This window comes from Hippocampus guttulatus, chromosome 21, assembly GCF_054856545.1.
Source record: "Hippocampus guttulatus isolate MCC_2025c chromosome 21, RoL_Hgut_1.0, whole genome shotgun sequence".
Classification (NCBI taxonomy): Eukaryota; Metazoa; Chordata; class Actinopteri; order Syngnathiformes; family Syngnathidae; genus Hippocampus; species Hippocampus guttulatus.
This window is the reverse complement of record NC_141281.1, coordinates 5,855,442-5,874,948: the sequence shown is the minus strand read 5'-3', so window position 1 is coordinate 5,874,948 and position 19,507 is coordinate 5,855,442. Positions and strand designations below refer to the sequence as shown.

Genomic DNA, 19,507 nt, shown 5'->3' with positions numbered 1-19,507 from the left:
GGAAAGCAGAATTCTACAAGTGAAACTGGAAACGTGGTGCCTTTGACTGAAATGTTAATGACTGCGCCGGTACAAAGATGTTTTTTTTTTCCAGGTAAAAAAACCCCAACACTTATCTGTTGACAAGCACTTTCCTGGACTACTTAAGAACAAATTAATATTGCAGGGGAGGATGTCGCTATGGTAATAGTAGCTGCAAAGAGACTTCGGAGCACTCTGCATCTCAGACTATTAACTTTAAGCTTTATTTAAATTGAAAAAGCAAAAGCAGCCGTGTCGTGCTGTGAGCACCAACCTCCCACTTTGCTTGAAGAAACTGGCCAATATCGTCCAATTTTTATACAATATACAAAGTGATGCTGGTACTTACATTTTGCAATTGCACAAGCGAATGTTTGTTTCTTGTAATGCAGCATTTTGAAAAGTAAAAGTTTCGAACATTTAATTGAATGAGAATCAACTTTCAACGCAGAACATGCATGCGAGAGCCATTTACTGTTGTTCTTTTTCTATGATCAGACAAGGGAGCCCTATAATTTTGAATATAATCTGGCTAAGGTTTCTTAAGGTCAAAAATCACGAGACCATTTGTCTTTAAGGAAACCAGCAAGGTCAAGTCAGTCCTCCCCTGAATGCAGAACCGCACAGTCTTCCTTCCCAAGCCCACTTTCTGCACATCGGTTGCGTGCGTCATTCAAGGAGGGTTTAACTGGTGCAAAAAAAAAAAAAAAAAAAAAATAGCATTCACATGAATAAACGAATGAGCAGAGAGATAAAGACAAAAAAAAAGAAAGAAAGATCCACAGTATTTTGTCTTTTTATTTTTTTTAAAATTGTCACTACCTTCTGAGACGTGGCTTAAATAATGAAATGGCAGAACGGGCACCTTCAGACGTTCTAAAAGCGTTTTGCTGTATTTCTTTAACGAGGTGTCACGAAAGTGAAGGTGTGTTGTCTGCTATGTGACAGCTTTAATACTGGCTGTTCTCAAAAGTCAAGTACGTTTTTAATCTTTAATTCCCTCGCCACTTCCTTCGTGAGTCTTACTTTTTGTTAAGTCACTTCTTGGGCTACTTATGTCCAGTATTTTATTTTTATTTATTTAATTTTTTTTGGGGGGGTGGGTACCTCGACTCCAGTATCAAGATGCCTTACGTTGCCTTCCAGGAGGCAAACGCTCAACATGGAAAAGGTCAAATCAGGATTTCCAACCCTTAAAAAAAGCTGCAAGGAGGACAGATTTTAGATACAAATTTAGTATTGACCCATGAATGGGTCTCATCATCATGGATGTTTTTATTTCGAACTTTGTCAGTTTGAGGTATCGGATCAAAGGAGACACAGACACGAAAAAAACCCCATAATGCCAGTCTAACGTCAAATTCAGTTATCTCGCATGGATGGGTTGAAGGGCGAGCAAATCATAATCCAACAATGTAAATTAAGGTGCATTCATTTCGTTCACTCGGCTTCGTTCATTCCTTCAATGCTCATAGACGAAAATATGGCACTGGGATAGTACTGACTATTATTATCTCTGTGAAAATCATGTTTAAAGTCCTGAAAATTGCTTCCATTCATGCAATCCTGGCATCTTTCACTCACACACACACGGGCGCGCACACACACACCTTCTGTGAGCCAGTGCTACCTTCCCACCACAGTCGTGCCTCAATAAATTAGAAGTAATCATGATGCACAGAGAGGTCATTATAGACACGTGCAAATTTGAATGGGCACACCGGGGGCTTCATTTGCATAACATTCACTTCTTTTGACTTTGAAGTGCATGTCACACCTGACCTGAAGTGGGAAAACTCGTGTATCGCTCACTGCCAGTTTTTCAAGTTAAAGATGCTAAATTATTTCCCATATAGTCCCAGAAATGTCATCTGACGATGTCCTCGGCCCAGATCGAAACCGACTTGGAACCAATGTGTGTGGAAATTAAAAGTATGAAAGGGTCATTGATCGTGTCATTGAACGACAGACATTTAGAATGATTTCTTTGAGAATTTAGCACAGGGTATATCATGGAAGATGAGATGATATCTACTTTGTGTGGAAAGCAAAGCTTTTTGCTAACGGTGCATGACCCAAAACAGGCAAGTCCATGGAATGGAACATCGGCTTAGTATTGCTCTAATAGCCTCTGATGGGTATAAACAAACCGAGCTTGGCAGTGGTACACAACATGGCTGTGTGTACTCAAGAGCATGCTAAATGCTCTCTGACACTAATACAAGCCTCTGTCTGTTTAGATCCATACGACCGAAAAAAGGGGAACGCGCTTGTCCTTGCCCAGAGTCCAACTGCCTACTGGGTGTGTTAGCATGCCGACGTAATTTACGAGGAACATGTGTTAGTTCTGAATGCCACTGGGGATATTATTTGTGTCCAATGTCTTACTCACCGTGAACACAACCAGTAAGAAATCTGATATAAGGCAGGAGAGTTCGATCGATGCGGGCCTCCTTTTACTTAACAACTCTCACGCCAGACTATAAACGAGAAGTGATAGACATTTTGAGTGTGAAAATATAGATATATATCCAAACAAACAAACATGTATGCTCACATTCACAGCTTCATCCATGACACGATGCTTTACTAATTCTCCCTTTGCTCTTTGGTTCTCCACTTGAATTGTATTGACCCATCATGAATCATCCTCTGTTGTGTTTTCACCTTTGTGTAATCATGGAAGTATTAAATCCCTGTTGAAGCAAGGATTTCCTGTTCCTCCCAGAAAAGGCTCACAACAGAAATTCTATTGGCATTGTTCCCTAAGCACTGGCACGTAATATTAACACAGCCATCATGCCGTGCTGCGTTCAGATATTGCGGTCAGAAAGTGGGATGCTTGTGACGACATTCTCAGGCTATTTTCAACCGTAATCTATCAAATGGTCAACATTTGCTTGCCTCCCAATCCACAGTCTGCGCTCTGTCTCTCTCAAACCTTTCGTATAATAACATTGTGGCGCAATCCCATGGTTGTACATTGACGACCTGAACAGCACGAGAAATTGGATCTTATTTCATGAACCTCTTCCTGAAACCGAGAAACTAGAGCATCCATCTGTAAGACAGTAAATCTGCCGTGGCACTTGCGGGTGCTGTGGGGCATGTTCAACTGTTGTCCCTTACGACAAATGTCAAATTCAAAGGCGCGTGTGTCCGCACGGATGCTTTGATGGCACAACATCAATCGCAGTTTTTCTATCGTCTCGTCGTTTGGAGTAACTGGCAGAGGTGGGCATTCGCTCAGAAAATCCGTCACTGACGGACACCCATTTTGCTGAGAACTAACGATAGACGGGAAACTACAAAAACAAACCGGCAGACTCGTGGACCGGTGAAATGTACCGACGGAAGCGATGGCAGAAGCGCGGTTAAAATAACATGACGGACTGAACAACCGACGATTACCAGTTCGGTTCGGCTTGAAAGAAAATCTGTTATATTGAAGGACAAGTAACAGTTCCACTTTTATGGTGTCAAAATTTCATGGCAAATTGAGAAGGTTTTCTCCGTCGCCTCAACTTACAGTTTGAGGAACATTTCTGTTCATCGGTTTGCAATGCCCGGTTAAATTTCAGCCCGATGGCTTTGTGATGCCATGTTTCATTGCCTGGTCAAGCCGTGCCTTTGCCTCCAGCAGAGAGCCCCCATCTGAGTCACATGTCCCTGGAAGCAGCTTCTCGACTTAGCCGCACGGCGCCCTGCCTGTCAAACCGGCTATCGACCTATCAATCTGCGAGTGTGTCCACCTGCATGCGGCGATAAGGAGCTGTGGGTGTCTGTAGCCCTGACACCAGCTGATTTATGCCGGCCCCTTCCCTTCAGGAGTCCAGTTAGTCAGAAAATCACCAGTAACTCATGCTGTTTTTGTGTAAAACCGCTGTGACTTGTTTATTGCAACATTTCGACCATCTTGCATTTCTGTTTGAATGCGTGGCGAGATCATGGCATTTTAATTTACACTATGGGAAAAATATGTATACATTTAACACGGCAAATAACTTGATTATTCTGGCTTGAAGCTGGTAAACGCTGTAGAGATGTTAAGATTTTCACTCTGCCTCATGCAAAGCTTTTACAACAAAAAAACGCCTGATCACCTTTCGACATGAGATGCGCATTTTCCAATTTCAATGATTGCGTGCAGTAGTCACATAATCACCGATATGATTAAACATGACATTTTTAAAGCCTGGTGTATCATCATTCCTTTTTTTCTTGTCGTGCTGGTGCCAAGTGACTCTGAAATGATACAGTCATAATGAGACAACGAGCCTCTGCGCGGTTTTGGCTTCCCCATGACTCTGATAGAATATCGTACTGTATATTCAACACACCCAGAGTCTGTTTGCTGAGATAATTAAATTCTCAAAGGATGTGATGAGATGCAGCACGTAAATTAATTTGAGCTGCAGCAACAGAAAGGATTGACACCCCTTATTCACTCCCAGAACAAATAAATTGGATGTTTTTTTAAATTAATTAATGTTCCAGAGCCATTAAACAGCATCACTTAACAGATGACTATAAAACAGAGTCAACACTTTTGATGTGTTACGACGACGTAAATGATCCCTTCTTACTAAGCCATCAACGCTTCCACACAAACATTACCCCGAAAGAGGTTATGAAGAAGAAACTGGAACCAGATAATTTCTAATTTGCTGACCACTTGCAGGTTAGCATAACATTAACTTAGGCTAAAAGACCATACAGTGAAACTTAGATTCACTAATGAATGGGTTTACTGACAAAATTTTCGCACACATAACGCTTCTGTTCAAAAACATTTGTGAACGCTCACAGCGAGCTGCCCGCACAATCTATATTAAATACAATAAATAAAAACAATCTCATGCTTTAGAATGTAAAACTGAATTACAGCAGGTATAACTGGTAGAGTTTTGAGTCTCTTGGCTGGGATAATATGGGGCTGGATTTTATAGTCCGACTGTTAATCCATGTCAAGAAAGGCAGAAAAGGTCCATTTGACATGGGCTAACTTCTCCTTGTAATTAGAAAACCTCATTAAGTTCATGAAGTTATCCCTCGTGTTTGGACATTTGTTTGACATGCACCACATATAGTCTTTGCCACAAGAATGGAGGCTAACTGAGGCTGTTCTCTTTTAAAAACAGAATACACCATGAGGTTTTTAGGCTCATATAAGGGACTATTGCTGGGGATGTTTAAATACTAATAAACCTTTGTAATTTTGATCACAACACGCTGTTGGAAAATAAAAGCGGTGCGCGAACACACAGTAGTACTACGTTTACAAGGAAGGATATCAGTGTGACACATCCCTGAATGGCCCTTTGTCTTTTCTATTTATTAGTGGCCTTGAGCGACACTGTAACAGATGACTCGACGCCACAGCTAAAGGCCCTATTTTTTTTTTCCTCCCCCCCCTCAAGTTTGGCCAATGATTGTAATTTGGGTGTCAGTGAAAGCAGTGATTTATCATTGGCGGGCTTACTTAGCGGGCAACAAGCAAGGTGTTATTCATCTCTGTAGCAGACAAACTCAGTCAGACAGACACCGTTGTTGCCAGTGCCACCGTTGTGACTGATGCGGCCGGTGAAAAATAAAGTACTGGAGACAACACTTTACATGTGATGAGTTCCAATTTTCCTGATATACTGGGCGAGAAAAGCCCAGTTCACTCAATGGGAAAATGGGGCTCTAACATTTTTTCTCATTCTGGAGGAAAATTCTTTCATGAAAGTGAAATATCGTGTGCAACATCATGTTTTCAATCCATTCCTATTTTATTGGGGTTGGATAAGAACCTTTGTTTTTTCATTCTATGGCCAGGTAACTATGTTGAAGTGAGGGGAGGAGCTCCATTTAGTAAGACCAAAGCTTTGTCGCCTAGAAAAACATTGATTTGCTGCCTCTTTGGTAATTATAGCAATTACTAACATTTTAGGTACAGCGTCAGTTAGTTGCAGATTTTCACGACTGCAGTTCAGTTTCTCTCCCGTGCAAGAAAAAAAATATATAAACAGACACACCATTGTTAAAGGCGCACTTAATACATTTGGGGGGGGGGGGGGGGAAAGAAAAAAGTTGATGTTTTGATTGACATTTCCACTCCAATCCCACAGGTGGCGGTAATGCACTTTATACAATATGAATATGAATACAATTTCAATTACATAGGAATGAAGTCTGCTCTTTTTGTCCAGTGTTAAGTTACAAACGGTACCATATTATTTCAATATGATATACGAGCACATTCATAAAAACACATGCTACTGTATCGGTCCCCTCCCGCACCCATCTGGTTTCTTCTGCGCTGCCAGGCTGAAACACCAGCCTGTGCTGCTGATAACAAAGACGAACCGCTTGCTTCCCTGCAGGTGAAAAACAAGCGGAACACCCAGATATCGTGGCTCGTGCAGCATGCTGAATTTACAATAAAACCTCTGTGGCATCAACATAAATCTACAGCATGTGCGTGTCCGGGATATGCATGACTTAATGCCCTAGTATGAATGCCAGAACATATATTCGTTTTAGAGGGAATGCAGAGACACAGTGTACACTAAGCACTTCAGCAGTAAATGAGGTCAAATACAGTTCTTGCAAAATTGTAAGATTTAATGAAAATATGATTCTGATGTCACACACTATACTGTTTTTTTTTGTAGTAGTATTCAGATTTAGCAATGGTTAGCTTCTTTTTACACCTATTTCACACTTTAGCTATTAATGACACAGTCGTTATTACCAAGCACTAAAATTTGATGTGCTTTGTATACTGAGCAAAAATACAGCAACCTATGCACCGAGTGAAATTCATGGGAACTCGGAGAAAGGACTTCAGATACATGCCCGCTCACCTGAAAGACCGCAGCATAATTATCCGCCTTCATTGAGGCTGGAGAAAGACATGGACGGAGAAACGTGCGATTGCATCTGCAGTCCGTCGACTCGTGTGGGTTGTATCAAAGGAAAAAAGTAATTAAATCGTTTGAGGATGTCATTGGAAATGAGGATTCTATCGTACGATGCCCGGAGCTTATCGTGTGCGCGTTTGTAACAGACGTGCCACTGTGCAGTGGAAGACGACACCTCTGTTGTGCGTTTGTTAGCCGACGCAGCTAGTCACTCCTCATTAACCTTCGGAAAGATAAGCCCTCTTTTTTAAGCCATGTTTGAGCAGCCTGTATGAAGTATCTCCCACTGATATGCGGCTAGCCAACCACCACGAGCATCTTTCCCCTCATCTTTCCCATTCATTACTCCTCTTCCGTCATCTCTGTCAGATTACCAGAATTAAATTTCGATTTTAATTACAGGCTGAAATATCTCCCCGAATCTCGCACCTGAGCCATGTTGAATCAGGCAACAAGCATTCTGGGATGGCGTGATGTCGCGGGCTGCTAACAAGGTTAAAAGGTGCACAGTGTGTGTAATGGGAAGCAGAGGAACTCACTGAGCAATCGTTAACACTATGTTAGGTACTCTCCCTCTTTGTCTCTTGCCATGTTACCTTCCTATTTTCCCAGTGAAATACACAGAGCGCCTTGTTAGAGGCACCAGTCTAGAAGTAATGTAATTTAGCTAAGTGGCGAATGCAGAGGTGCCAGATGTGTCTTTGCGCTGGATGCTGTCGGCTGCCCCGACGCAGCAAGCGCAGAGAGGTAAAGCTGTTACCTGAGCCGTGTACACCAATAGGCCTTATTTTAGCAGCAACGCCCCCCCCCCCCCAAAAAAAAACCTTGCACTCTTTCGCTGTCGTCCGATTGTACAATTGGACCAAGACAATGATTTTTAAATACTGGAGGCACAACAGAATCATTTTCAAATAAACAAATAAAATCTGCTCATTTAGCTTTGCACTTGAGAAACTTTTGCTACTTTGAAAAATGGTCAAAAAATCAATTGATATTGTTTAAAATCTATACATTAAAAAAAGGTGTTTCCTCTGCAAATCGTTTTGTGGTTTTTGATCGACAAGGTGAGCCGCTGCCTATCAAGAGAATAATCACTGAGTCTGCACTCTCCAAGTGCGACTGAGCAACACTAAGTCCCACATATGCTCTTTGTCTCAAGCTGCAGGCGGTGTTTTACCGGGAACAATGTCATGCAGTCGGTAATACAATTACGCGTGAGAGGACTACATGTCGGGATGGTGAAAGGGGTTTTGTGACAGGATTTCATGACTATGAAAAGAGATTTTCTAATTAAGCAGTGGTGCATAATGGAAGTCTTTGAGCTTTCCGCTGTTTGAAATTGTGTGGCAATTAGATCATCTTCGTTGTATGTGGAAAAACAGTACATTTAAGAACAACATCAACAACATTGTTCACATCATTTGTTTTGAGCCCTTATTATATTACCTTTGCACGGCAACACTCGCAGAGAAACTAATATCAACCTGATTATTGATTGACTGCAAATATATTTCGTTCATCGATCTATGCCAGCAATGTATCGTGACACTCAGAACAAGTGAATGATTTACCATAGATGGCAGAAGCCACAACAGGCCATGTGTGCAAGGTAGGAACCCAAACAAAATAAATACAATAAATTGCATCATGCTGGAACAGAATGAAAGAAAAGGACAAAAAAAGGGCAAGCATTTTTAATTATATTTGTTTTGAAGGCACCTTTAGCCATTATTTTTTTTTGGAGTGGGTTGGGTGACATTTGCCAATCTAATTTTGGAGCAAAGTAAACCAACCAATGAATGTCAGCAAGAGCAACACTCATCTGACACATGTGGAGCGTAGAAAATGGATGCGTCCGATGTAGCAAAATAGTGACAACCCCTCTTCATTTCTTATGGACCAGTCCACGCTCAACGGCACTGCAACCGCAGAAACAAAACAAGTGTCGAATTCCTTCCATCTGGTCGTGTCAAATCGAAAGTGAACAATTAAAGGAGGACATTGAAAACTACAAAATGACTCACAAGTCAATAAAACTCATTTCTTCCAACGTAAATGCTCAGTGCACCGAGCCGCAGCCTCTCTGAAGCTTGGCGGTAACCATAGCAACTGCAAACAATGCCAGCAGCTTCTCACACCAGCGAGTCCTTGATTGCAAACTGTGCTCCCGGATTTATAAACAGAGAACAGAGATTGACATATTCTCTTTGTTTCTCTGCACTGAGCTCCACACACACACACACACACACACACACACACACACACACACACACACACACACACACACACACACACACACACACAAAAAAAACAGTCAAAGAAGTGCGCTCACAGAGCTCCGGCCTTTGCAATGGCTTAAACGTTTGCCACCTGCCCAATAAGCTACGCGGTGCCACGTGCAAACGTGCTCACACTTTTTTGCCCATTGAAGTAACTTTGGCGGCGAGTAAACAGCGCTCCCCCAAATTAACACACTGGACGCTGTACCCTACAACTTGTGATTCAAACAATATTTCCTGGCCAGGTCTTGCGTTTACAATAACAGGCAATTATTTTTATTGACACTCGAGCCCGCCACAATGTATTTTCTACTCATTTTCCATTTGCTCAGCCGTCTGTACCATTCCTGATGCAGTTTTTGTCGTTGAATGGCAGGAGACGGTGACGAACCTAATGAACCACACGCTTTCATGCCTTAAGTATCAATTTTGTTTTCCATTTGTCTCGTTAGAGCGAACTGTCATATAGTGTTGTTCATGCAGAAGCTCACCACGTGCCTTTACGCACACCTTGAAATTAACACCTTCTTTCGGGTTTCACAGTCAAGCGAGGGAAAGCAAATTCCTCGACTCCCCAGACAATATTATCTCATATGCACAGACAAATTACCTCTTTGTTTTAAGGACATGAGTATTTTTTTTTTCTCCCAAAAGGAAATACACACACACACAAACACGAGCACACAGGCACATTATGAAAATCCCCCCATAAATAGGAAAAATAAAGCACTCAAAGGGAAGCTAAAGTGGCACTTAGAGATACTCGGGCTAAGAAATTCTCTCATTAAATGGATCGCCCTCTTGCTTGCCTCGCTGCAGAACAGATGAAATGAAGGTTACACTGTCCTCTCTCATGGCCGACATCCCGATGCCAGAGCTAATTGCATAATTTGTTTCAGAATTAAAAGCTAATAGCAGTCCCTTGTAGGCCCCAGCCAGCCCTCTCCTTTCCCACTCGCACAGCCGCACATTGTCTTTTATCCTCCCATCACGTTTTTTTTACAATGTTTTAAAATGTGTAACTACCGGTGCAAATGATGAACTGCGATGTCATCGTTTGGTTGCACGAGCAAGCTCATCTTTGCACATAAGCTCGTTGAGAAAGTTCCTGAACAGGTTGCTACATACGGTGAGCGAGCCTGTGCATGTGACAGTAACCTTCAATTTTCCATGTGATGTCTGACTTGTAAAACTGAACCCAAACGACGAGGAAGACGGGTCAAACGAGCACTAGGTATAGTCCAGTTCTGCATCGCTGCAAACCACATGCCAAAATATTCAACGCATCGCTGGCACTATCAGTTAAACAAAAGAATGATGAAGGGAATATTTGTTTTTGTACATTTTTTTTTCCCAAAGGTCATTGAAAACCTGGCGGCAAGGCAGGTGTGAATTACTTGACACAGGCTTGATTGCAAAGCACACAAAGGTCACCCTGGTAAATATTTAAATATTTTCCTGTCACATGACTTGACCCGGGTAGTCAATGATCTGTATCTGGCTCTCACTCCTCGCTGATGCATACACCATGCAAACGGAGCCCCGGGCACAATTCTTAATTAAGTTCCTGCTCAATGTGCAACCTTCATCCAACGTCACTGAAACAAAAAGGAAGAAATAATAGAAAAGGCAGCCCTACCTCCTGCGCCCTTTGTAACATTTAGGAAATAACAGCTACTCGATGAACATACCTCATACCTTCGCCTGGAATGTGGTTATGACCTCAGGTCACCGTTTCTATTATGCTCGGTAATAATGTTCCCGTGCATTGATCCAGTCTGCACATTTAAATTTGACAGCTCCCCCCCTGGTAGGAATGTGAATACATTATGCTGTGATATGAAAAGAGAGGTGAAACATCAAATAAAACGTTTTTTGAAAAAAAGGACTCAAAATGTGTGTGTGATGTCATTATTCTTAAATGCTGCCGAATTTGCCACACCGATGTAACCTTTCGAGAGTGGCAGTATAGTATGGCGCGCTGGCCGCCCTGACTATGTGTTTCGGACCGCATGTGCGCGTGTGCGTGTGTCATGTCACTTCCCTTTCTGCAGCGCAACCTCCCCCAACCTGGCCGGAGCAATATCAGCGGAAGCAGAGACCGCATGCGACCCAGCTTAAACACATTTCGGCTAAATCCATATAAGACACGCACACACATGCACGCGCACGGGGCGGCGAACAGCAAGTTAATAACAGTCGTACCTGCTTCCCAGAGTCAGCAGCAGCAAAGAGAAAGAGGGGGAGAACAATTGTAGATATGAGTGGCAGCACGGGGGGGGGGGAATACTTCATGAAGCACAAAGGTTATAAAACACAATATATAGATGTGGCTTCATAATAAGAAACCACAGTTTAAAAAAAAAAAAGTTGCAAACGTACAAGGTACAGTCCAGGCTTCCCGTTCTGCCTCACCCCGTTGGTCGTTGTTTTGTTTACGTTCCTCTGGACAGGTTGTAACCGGGAAAGTAAATTCCATGTGTGTTGTCAATCTAATTTGCTTGTGGGACTTTATAACCTTGACAACAATCTTCCCTTCCATTCTGCCTGTAGTGGTTTTGCTCAACTCTAACTTGTTGCGAGGCTCCCCATCGCAAAAAATAATATTTATCGGCCGACGAACAAGCATTTGATGAATAATGAATTTGCCTCGCATCAGGTAAATGTTGATGACGACGATTGGCCTTTGAGTGCAAATAGAAGCGGGAGATTTGAATCGAGATTTGAGACGGTCTACCACGATTGGCATGTAGGTTATCGTTACCTTGTGTGTCAGCCTCCTAAAGCATGTTTTCCTTATCGTCGTTTAGCACATTGATAATGCCAGAGAACAGCAAAATGTCATAGTTTTGCTGAAGGCAGGCCAACATGTCTCTGATAAACAATCTCTTGCAAATAATGCAGTTTATCTGGTTCAGATGTAGTGAATGGACTCTTTTAAATCCAGATGCATTTACAATGTTTTTCGACGTCTATATGAATTTGTTATGTAACTGTCATGCAAATATGAAATCATCTTGATTATTTATGTATTTATTTTGGTGGGGGGGTGACAAACCCCTTAATCCATAACTCGTCGCAGTTCAGTATATTGCAAGTGGTTGGCCAATTCATTTTGCAAAGAGGCCACATGAGAAATTGGAACGCTGGCTGAGGGCCGAACCGGCATGCTGACCTCAACTTTGTCTCTATTATTTTTCCTTTATATCTACAAAAATCTAATTGTTGGAAATGTTACGAAATATAGCGAAACTGTCACTCAGTTAGGAACACTTCAGACACAAGCTGTAGCTCTTGCTTGCTGCCTCGCTTGTATGAGCGTTCACACCCGTGCACATAAAATAAAATCACAAGTTTCAAAATAAAAGCAGCACATATTTTACATACGGTCAGAGATTGTGGGCGGGCCTGATGTGGCTCCCGTCCTGTCCTTTCCCCAAGTCTGGGATATTGTGTGCTGTCCCTGTGTAGGATGGCGACTGGTCCAGTTATCCACTTTGGGGTGTGATCAAACATAACTACAAATTGTTCAATTGTTGAATCCCGAATGAGTATATCACTAGACGCCTTGCAAGATGATATAAAACGTGGAGCAAGTGAAGAGGTACTATAACTGTGAGGAGTGGGGAAACCAAAGACTTTTGGCTGAGGCTACAAACACATTGAAACAGGCGTGAGTTGTCAAGCTGAACAGCAGCTTGCCGTCAGCCTTGCCATTTGTCTGTCACATGAATGATTCAGTTTTGACCAGATGTGGATCACATATGTACTAACATGTGGCTTGCCTCAAGACAAAACAAGACAAAAATTCGTCCTCTGGTCCAACTGCCTTGTTTGCTTATCCCAGCTGTCCTCGTGCAAAATGCAGGATACACCCTGAACCCTGGTTGCCAGCCAATTGCAGGGCACACACAGACAAATAACCATTCGCGCTCACACTCACACCTCGGGACAATTTCGAGCACTCCATTAACCTTCCATGCATGTTTTGGGAATGTGGGAGGAAACCGGAGTACCCGGAGAAAACCCACGCATGCAAACTCCACACAGGAAGGCCGGGGCCGGAATCAAACCCTGCACCTCTGCCCCGTGAGGCCGACGTGCGAACCATTTACCCACCGATACCCATTGTCTGCGATATAGCGCATGATATTGCATGCCCTTGCCTTTGTTTTGCACACGCAGTTGCAAAATTATCTCTGAAACGAAAGCGCAGCAAGTTGTGTTTGTACCGTTTGAGACCATTTCTGCACAGATGTTTCAGCACTGTCGTGAATAACTCTCTCATGATTTGATTGGCAGGCCAAGTTAGATAGCGACGCGGTGCCATAATTACCGAAGGTGAAGCTTGTATGCACAACACAAACAGAAGCCGACACAGATGTCTACTTTTTGCTGCTCAACAAAGGCAACATCCTAAGAGGTGTGCTAACATTATTCAATCACGTCGTGGTTGAAGTTTCGCCCCTTTATGGCAGGAACAAACTCAAAGGAACACGCTTATGTCAATTTGTTTTTTTTTTCTTCCCTGTGTCTAACTGGTGCTTGTTTCCTCTCTTTCAGGCAGCCACATGTTGCCCTAACAAGCAGTTATGCAGTTGATGAACGAAGGAATGGTGAGAGGAGCTGAAATAAGCACCGTTTTTCTCATCAACATCCAGACGCATCCAAAATCTTTTTTTTTTTTGCGAAGGAGTCAAATACTAACTAATGACTTCTTATAAACTCAGCGGTCCAATGTCATGTTTTTAGCAAGCAGCGAAGTTTGTAAAAGCAAAGTTCTGTACAAAACGCCATAAATGCCTCAAGTGACTGCCAGTGGGGGTGATGCTGAGTTGCCTTGGCAATCCTCTCCTTTTTACAAACCCGTCTAGCCAGCAGATTATCACAAAGCTTTTTAAAGATAAAACAGCCTATTTGGTGTTACAGACTGGATAATCCAGACTCCGGGTTGTGTGTGAATAACCTGACTGCTTGTTTATGCAGTTTTTACTTTTCATGTATGAGGGAGCAATCAAAATGGAATCTTAGGAAAATAAAAATCTATCTATCCACCGCACAACTCTGTACTTTAAACACCTGATGCACTTTCAGATTGCACTAAAGATCAGGCGGTATGATATGACAAATAACGAGAGGTGCGCTATTACGTATGTCGCCAAGCAAGCAAGGGCAGGAGGAAGGCCCATTCTTCTGCCATCTGCTCCACACAGAGCCACAGTTGCCTCTTGCTCCCATTGATTTCAACTGGCTGGAGGAGCAGCCAACGCTAAGCCAAGCAAGCCACAAGGAGGAGCATTCAGGTGCTGCCAACGCTTTCACCAGATCACTTGGAAAAATTAGGAGGCCAAAACGTAGATGGATGACAGTGAAAACAAGCGAAGCAATAATGAGCTGTTAAGATTGCATGATAGTTGGGAAGATGTTTGTTTGTCATTTTTGTTGAACTTTATGCCATTGTGGAAAACAAAACAAAACAAAACAAAACCCAACTGGCTAATTAAAATCGGTTTGACGCATCCATGAAAATGTGTCGTTATTCTGTGAGGCCAGCAGATGAGGTCAAGCATTGCAGTTGGGGAGTCCAATTAAATCGGATTGTACGCACTCAGCCAATCAGCCAAACAGCATCGAATGGACGGAATAAAATAGCAAGAAAATCACAGATGCACTCATCGAAAAGCATCGGGAAGAGTAAAAAAAAGAAAATAAGCCACACATTGGACATGGTAGACATTGCCGAATGAATGGACAAAGTCATCGATGACGGGTTGGATGAATAAGATGCGCGTTCGGATGATGGAGACGGCTGGTTGAACGGTCTCCAAAATAAATATGGTCGCAGTTCAACTCATTCCAAAGATCTTGCCATCAAAATAAATCAGACACCAACACAAATGTAAAGCCAATTGCAGAGTGAAGAAAGAAAGACACAAACAGCTGGCTCCTGACAGCATCTCCTTGCAGCACGTCTCTTTAGCAGACGCTTCATGCGTGACCACTGTCATGCTATTAACTTGGGAGCCGATGAATAACAAGGGAGCATCAAGTTGTCGCTGTTACCGAAATGACAGAATGAGACACGGCCGATGCTGGGGCAACATGCAGGGATGCTCACAGTTTGAATATTCTTTCTGCCAGAAGTGTTACGACTGCTGGCTGTAACAGCCGTGGGCTAACAGACTCCACTTTCAGAGGAATGCATTAACAGTTACTAGATATCCAACACCGCACTATTATTATGGCTGAAGTCATAATATTATTCGTAACGATCGCACTTTGGTATGTGGCTGTTTTTGCTCTGGCAGGTCAGAGTTCATTTACGTTTGAGGAGAGGACGCTGGTAAAGCAGCGTCCACTTTTGGTCAATGCAAAGCATTTGAGACCGTAGGTCAAGGTTCATGGCTGGTCAGCGGCAGTCAGTGTGTAATCGAAAGAAAAAACAAAAAACAAAAGCTGAAATTCCCCCAAATGTCTGGGTCGATATTAAAAATTAAGATTCGTGAGGAACAATTGGGCCTCGACCAATTCCTGATTGGTTAAGAGGCATGACACAAGACTTGTGGATATATTTACCGGAAGAGATTATGGCAGCTTTAAGTATCGCCGCCAAAACCTCTAGCAGGTTTTCCAATATGATGCTGGCACGGGCGGCTTTCAGGGAATATTTTTAGTGCTGCGCACAATCTGTTTTTAAGGCTAAATATACAACAAAGAGTAGGCGCATGGCAGTTATTCAGATCTGACTCAAGACGTAATAACTAATTGGTTGACCATGACTTAAAATGATTAATATCATTCTTGGAGCGCTGCGTTGTTCTAAATCTGAAAACTTGCGTCTCCGCCAAGGATACGCCGAGCCAGCCCACAGTTCTATCTTCCTCTCATTGTTAGCTCCAATATGCTTTCATACTCTTGCCTGAAGCATATACATGTTGTGAGTATATTAGATGACGATGTTGTGTATACTGTTTCACGCACAGCAGCTGATCATCTGCGCGGATGCATTTAACTGTCAAATATCGTAATTGCGCCTTCCTCCAGAATGTTCATATGCGTGGGATTGCATGTCATCATTTTATCGTCTGTCCAGACATTGAAGTTACCGAGGACTGGCCGCCACTGCCATTGCTAAGCCGCCCTAACACGAATGTAGAATGAATGTCATCCCGAGCTAACTCGCCCCGTGTTGCGTACGTATTAGAAAGAGGGAAGCGTTTCCTCCGAGGTCATGCGGCAGACACCAAACACTTCAAAGACCCGCTGCGTGATACCGAGCATGAGTTGTGCCTAAAGACACGAGGTTGAAGCTCTGATCCGCCACTGTTTTCGTTACGATTAACCACGCGGCGGAGCAGAATGTCTTTTAGTCTAACACTGTTCTGGTGGATTTGCGGCACTGTTTGTCTTCTTAAATCTACAAAGGAGGGCTTGGCAAATGAACCCTGAGCCCTGTGAATAAATCAACATGGGGGTGGGGGGGAGCAGGGTGTGAAAAAGGCTCGATCAGCAAGAGCATTGGGTGCCCAAGAAGCATTGAGAGCAATCGGATCATAGTTGATGCGGACCACAGGTGTCAAACAAAAGACCCCGGGCCCACATCAAGACCCCACATTATTTTATGTCATTCAACGAATGTTTGCCGCAATTTATGACATCACAAGTATCTTTACTATACATAGCAAACGAGTGTGTAAATGTAACTCTGCCAACGTCAGAATATTTCAGCGCTATGGAACACAGACTTGGAGGTCATTAGCTTCGAGAGACAGTTTGACCTAGTGACATTTCGTCCGACATCGTCAGTCATTCCTCACTAATGAATATATTTGTGTATGGCCAGAGAAGGCCTGCGTAATTTTTCCCTCCTTTTATCACATGGATGCAGGCCGGCACAGTGGTGGCATACGTTCAACACTCTGCAGGGACAGACAAACAAGCTCGGCCAACAAGATGGAGTGTTGACGTATTTTCCTCATCAGCGGTAATAATATTCAAATACCTCTGTCCATTGCCACTGTGCGTGCGCCACTATGGGGGGGAAAAAAAAAAAACCTTTGGCTGGATGTCTCAGCCAGTGGACATTGTTGACAATTCAATGAGCCCTCCTGACCCACAGGTTCTTATCATAATTCGAACCCACTCGGTCATTCACTCAAGATTGCTGCTGGTTCCTGCATGACCAGTGGGCTCATTAACTTGCTATGTTGGGGAGAACATTTTTGAAATTGATATGTACAACCTTCTGGCTTGCAACTTTCATTTGATTTGTATTCTTTAGATTTTGACTAATTACGACTCCAATCGGCAGCACGATGGAGTATGCAAATTTGCGACGGTAAAGATTTCTCAAAACATGTATGGTAGATTTATTCAAGACTGCCCAACGGTGTGAATGTGAGCGTGAAAGATGGCTCATAAAAATTATAGATTATTATTTTAATCCAATGCTGTTTAACAATGTGACACATCCTCAGTGGCAATGCCAATTTCGATTCGGAGGGACTAAAAATTGCCCGCCAACTCAGAGCTACCTTTTCATTATTTCCCTTACTGTGCATGCCATTTCACATTGAAGGGTCCATGGGCCAAAAGCATCGCCAATTTAACATTTCACAAAGTCAAACGGTGACATTCACATTGACTATTACCCTGGCGACACCAGAAATGGGCAGGAAGTGGAGGACAATCGTGCTACATTTTAGCAGCTCATTTTAAGTGGCTTAGTGGGCACCAGCAATCTGCAGAGGGCACCTTCAGCAATCAACAGCAGAAGCTGCCACATGTGAGCTGCATTTTCGATACTCAAAAGCACTGAACAATGTGATTAATCCCACAGGATGGAGGAAAAAAAAAAAGACATTTCATGCGAAATTATAGTGCCACGGCCGCAACCTATTTGCTACGGATGGCTCTGTAAGTACTTTAAGTACTTTGTTTAACAATAATTGAATGAGGACAATTCTGAAAGGTGAACATGTGGGAGTGGGCTGGCCACTTCTTTTTTTTTTTTTTTTTAAACCAGAATTGTATTTTGTGCTTGACTGAATTAGGTGATCATTTTTTATCTTACATGCGGCTGTGGCTTTTGGAGTTTCTTGCTTCAATTGGAGAGGAAGAAGAATTCCAACGTTTATCGCATGCTGGGGTTAATCTCCTGAAATGGTGGGATTTGGTCAGAGAGCAAGTAGAAAATCCACGCTAGTACTTGCAAGCTGCATTACAGTCACATTTCATGTGTTATTTCTTCACCCCCCCCCCCCCACCCCCCCACCCCCGCCCCCGACTTCCCCTTCCTCTTCCACGATGGGAGTCAAATCCTTGGAGCTCAAGAGTGGTGACAAGGCAAAGCAGCAATGCATAAATTAACAATGACTACACTTGGCACTTGCTCGGATTCACTAATAACGTTATATGCCGTTTGAATTCTGTCTCTAAAGGTAAGAAAGCACCTGCTCGGAGCGCACGTGAAAAACATTGATGGTGGCGAGAAAGCAGATGGCAAAGGCTTTCATTTGAAAGGTTTCTAATGACTGAAAAGCAGTTATTCATAGATTTGTTGACAATTAAAATGATGTGCTAGCAGGTAACCAATTAGAAAACATATGTGGGTGAACCAATAAATCCTAGCAATAGAAAGATCATTCCAATGTAATGATTTTTATTGCACCACAACGCTTGAAAAATCAGTAATAAATACGGGAAAAATACGGGTGTTGAAAGGCTGCCAGGAAAGGCCTGATCAAATACAAGAGTCACTGAGAGTCTCCTGGGAACAATGAAGTTGGCAACTATATAGGAACAAAGAAGACTTTTTTCTCCAGTCGCAAGTGCAGTGCTCAACATCAATGAGTGCACCGTTTTTAAAAGAAGAACAAGTTTCAGAATGATTTCGGATTCGACTCACCTGTTGAAAATGTGTGGCACCACACTCATTTTTGCTGCACGGAAAAAAGTGAATGTTAGAAACAAAAAGTGGCGCATATCGAAACCTGCATATATTAATAATGATATTGAAACTAATATTTGCAATCAAAGGCCTACACTTGAATCGTAGCGGACCGCCCGCCTCCCCAAAAATAGATGGCGCTTGCACATTGATGTTATTCATTGCACGTGGCGCACTTTGCAAAAAGCAAACTAGTTACTCACTCTTCCCCGCGCCGGCTTCAGCAAGGGATTTGCGCTTTGACTTGTTGTATGCCTAATTATACAACTCAAAGTTGTTCAGGGAGAGCTTTAGACTTTGTTTTCAAGTCTTGTGTTTGGTTTGACTATTACAGCCACAAGAATCACTAT

General features: G+C 42.8%; 1 protein-coding gene across 2 annotated transcripts in view; it reads right to left on the bottom strand.

Annotated features, from left to right (window-relative positions):
* Positions 1-19,507, bottom strand: part of adarb2 (adenosine deaminase RNA specific B2 (inactive)) — a 92,490-nt gene that overhangs the window by 36,013 nt on the left and 36,970 nt on the right. The window contains exon 1 of one of the 2 annotated variants that reach the window (XM_086102088.1): positions 3,551-3,674. The exons of the other annotated variant lie outside the window; for it this stretch is intronic. The gene's annotated coding sequence lies outside the window, so the exon portion shown is untranslated. Of the gene's footprint in view, positions 1-3,550; positions 3,675-19,507 lie in introns of those variants that run through there. 2 annotated transcript variants of the gene reach the window in all.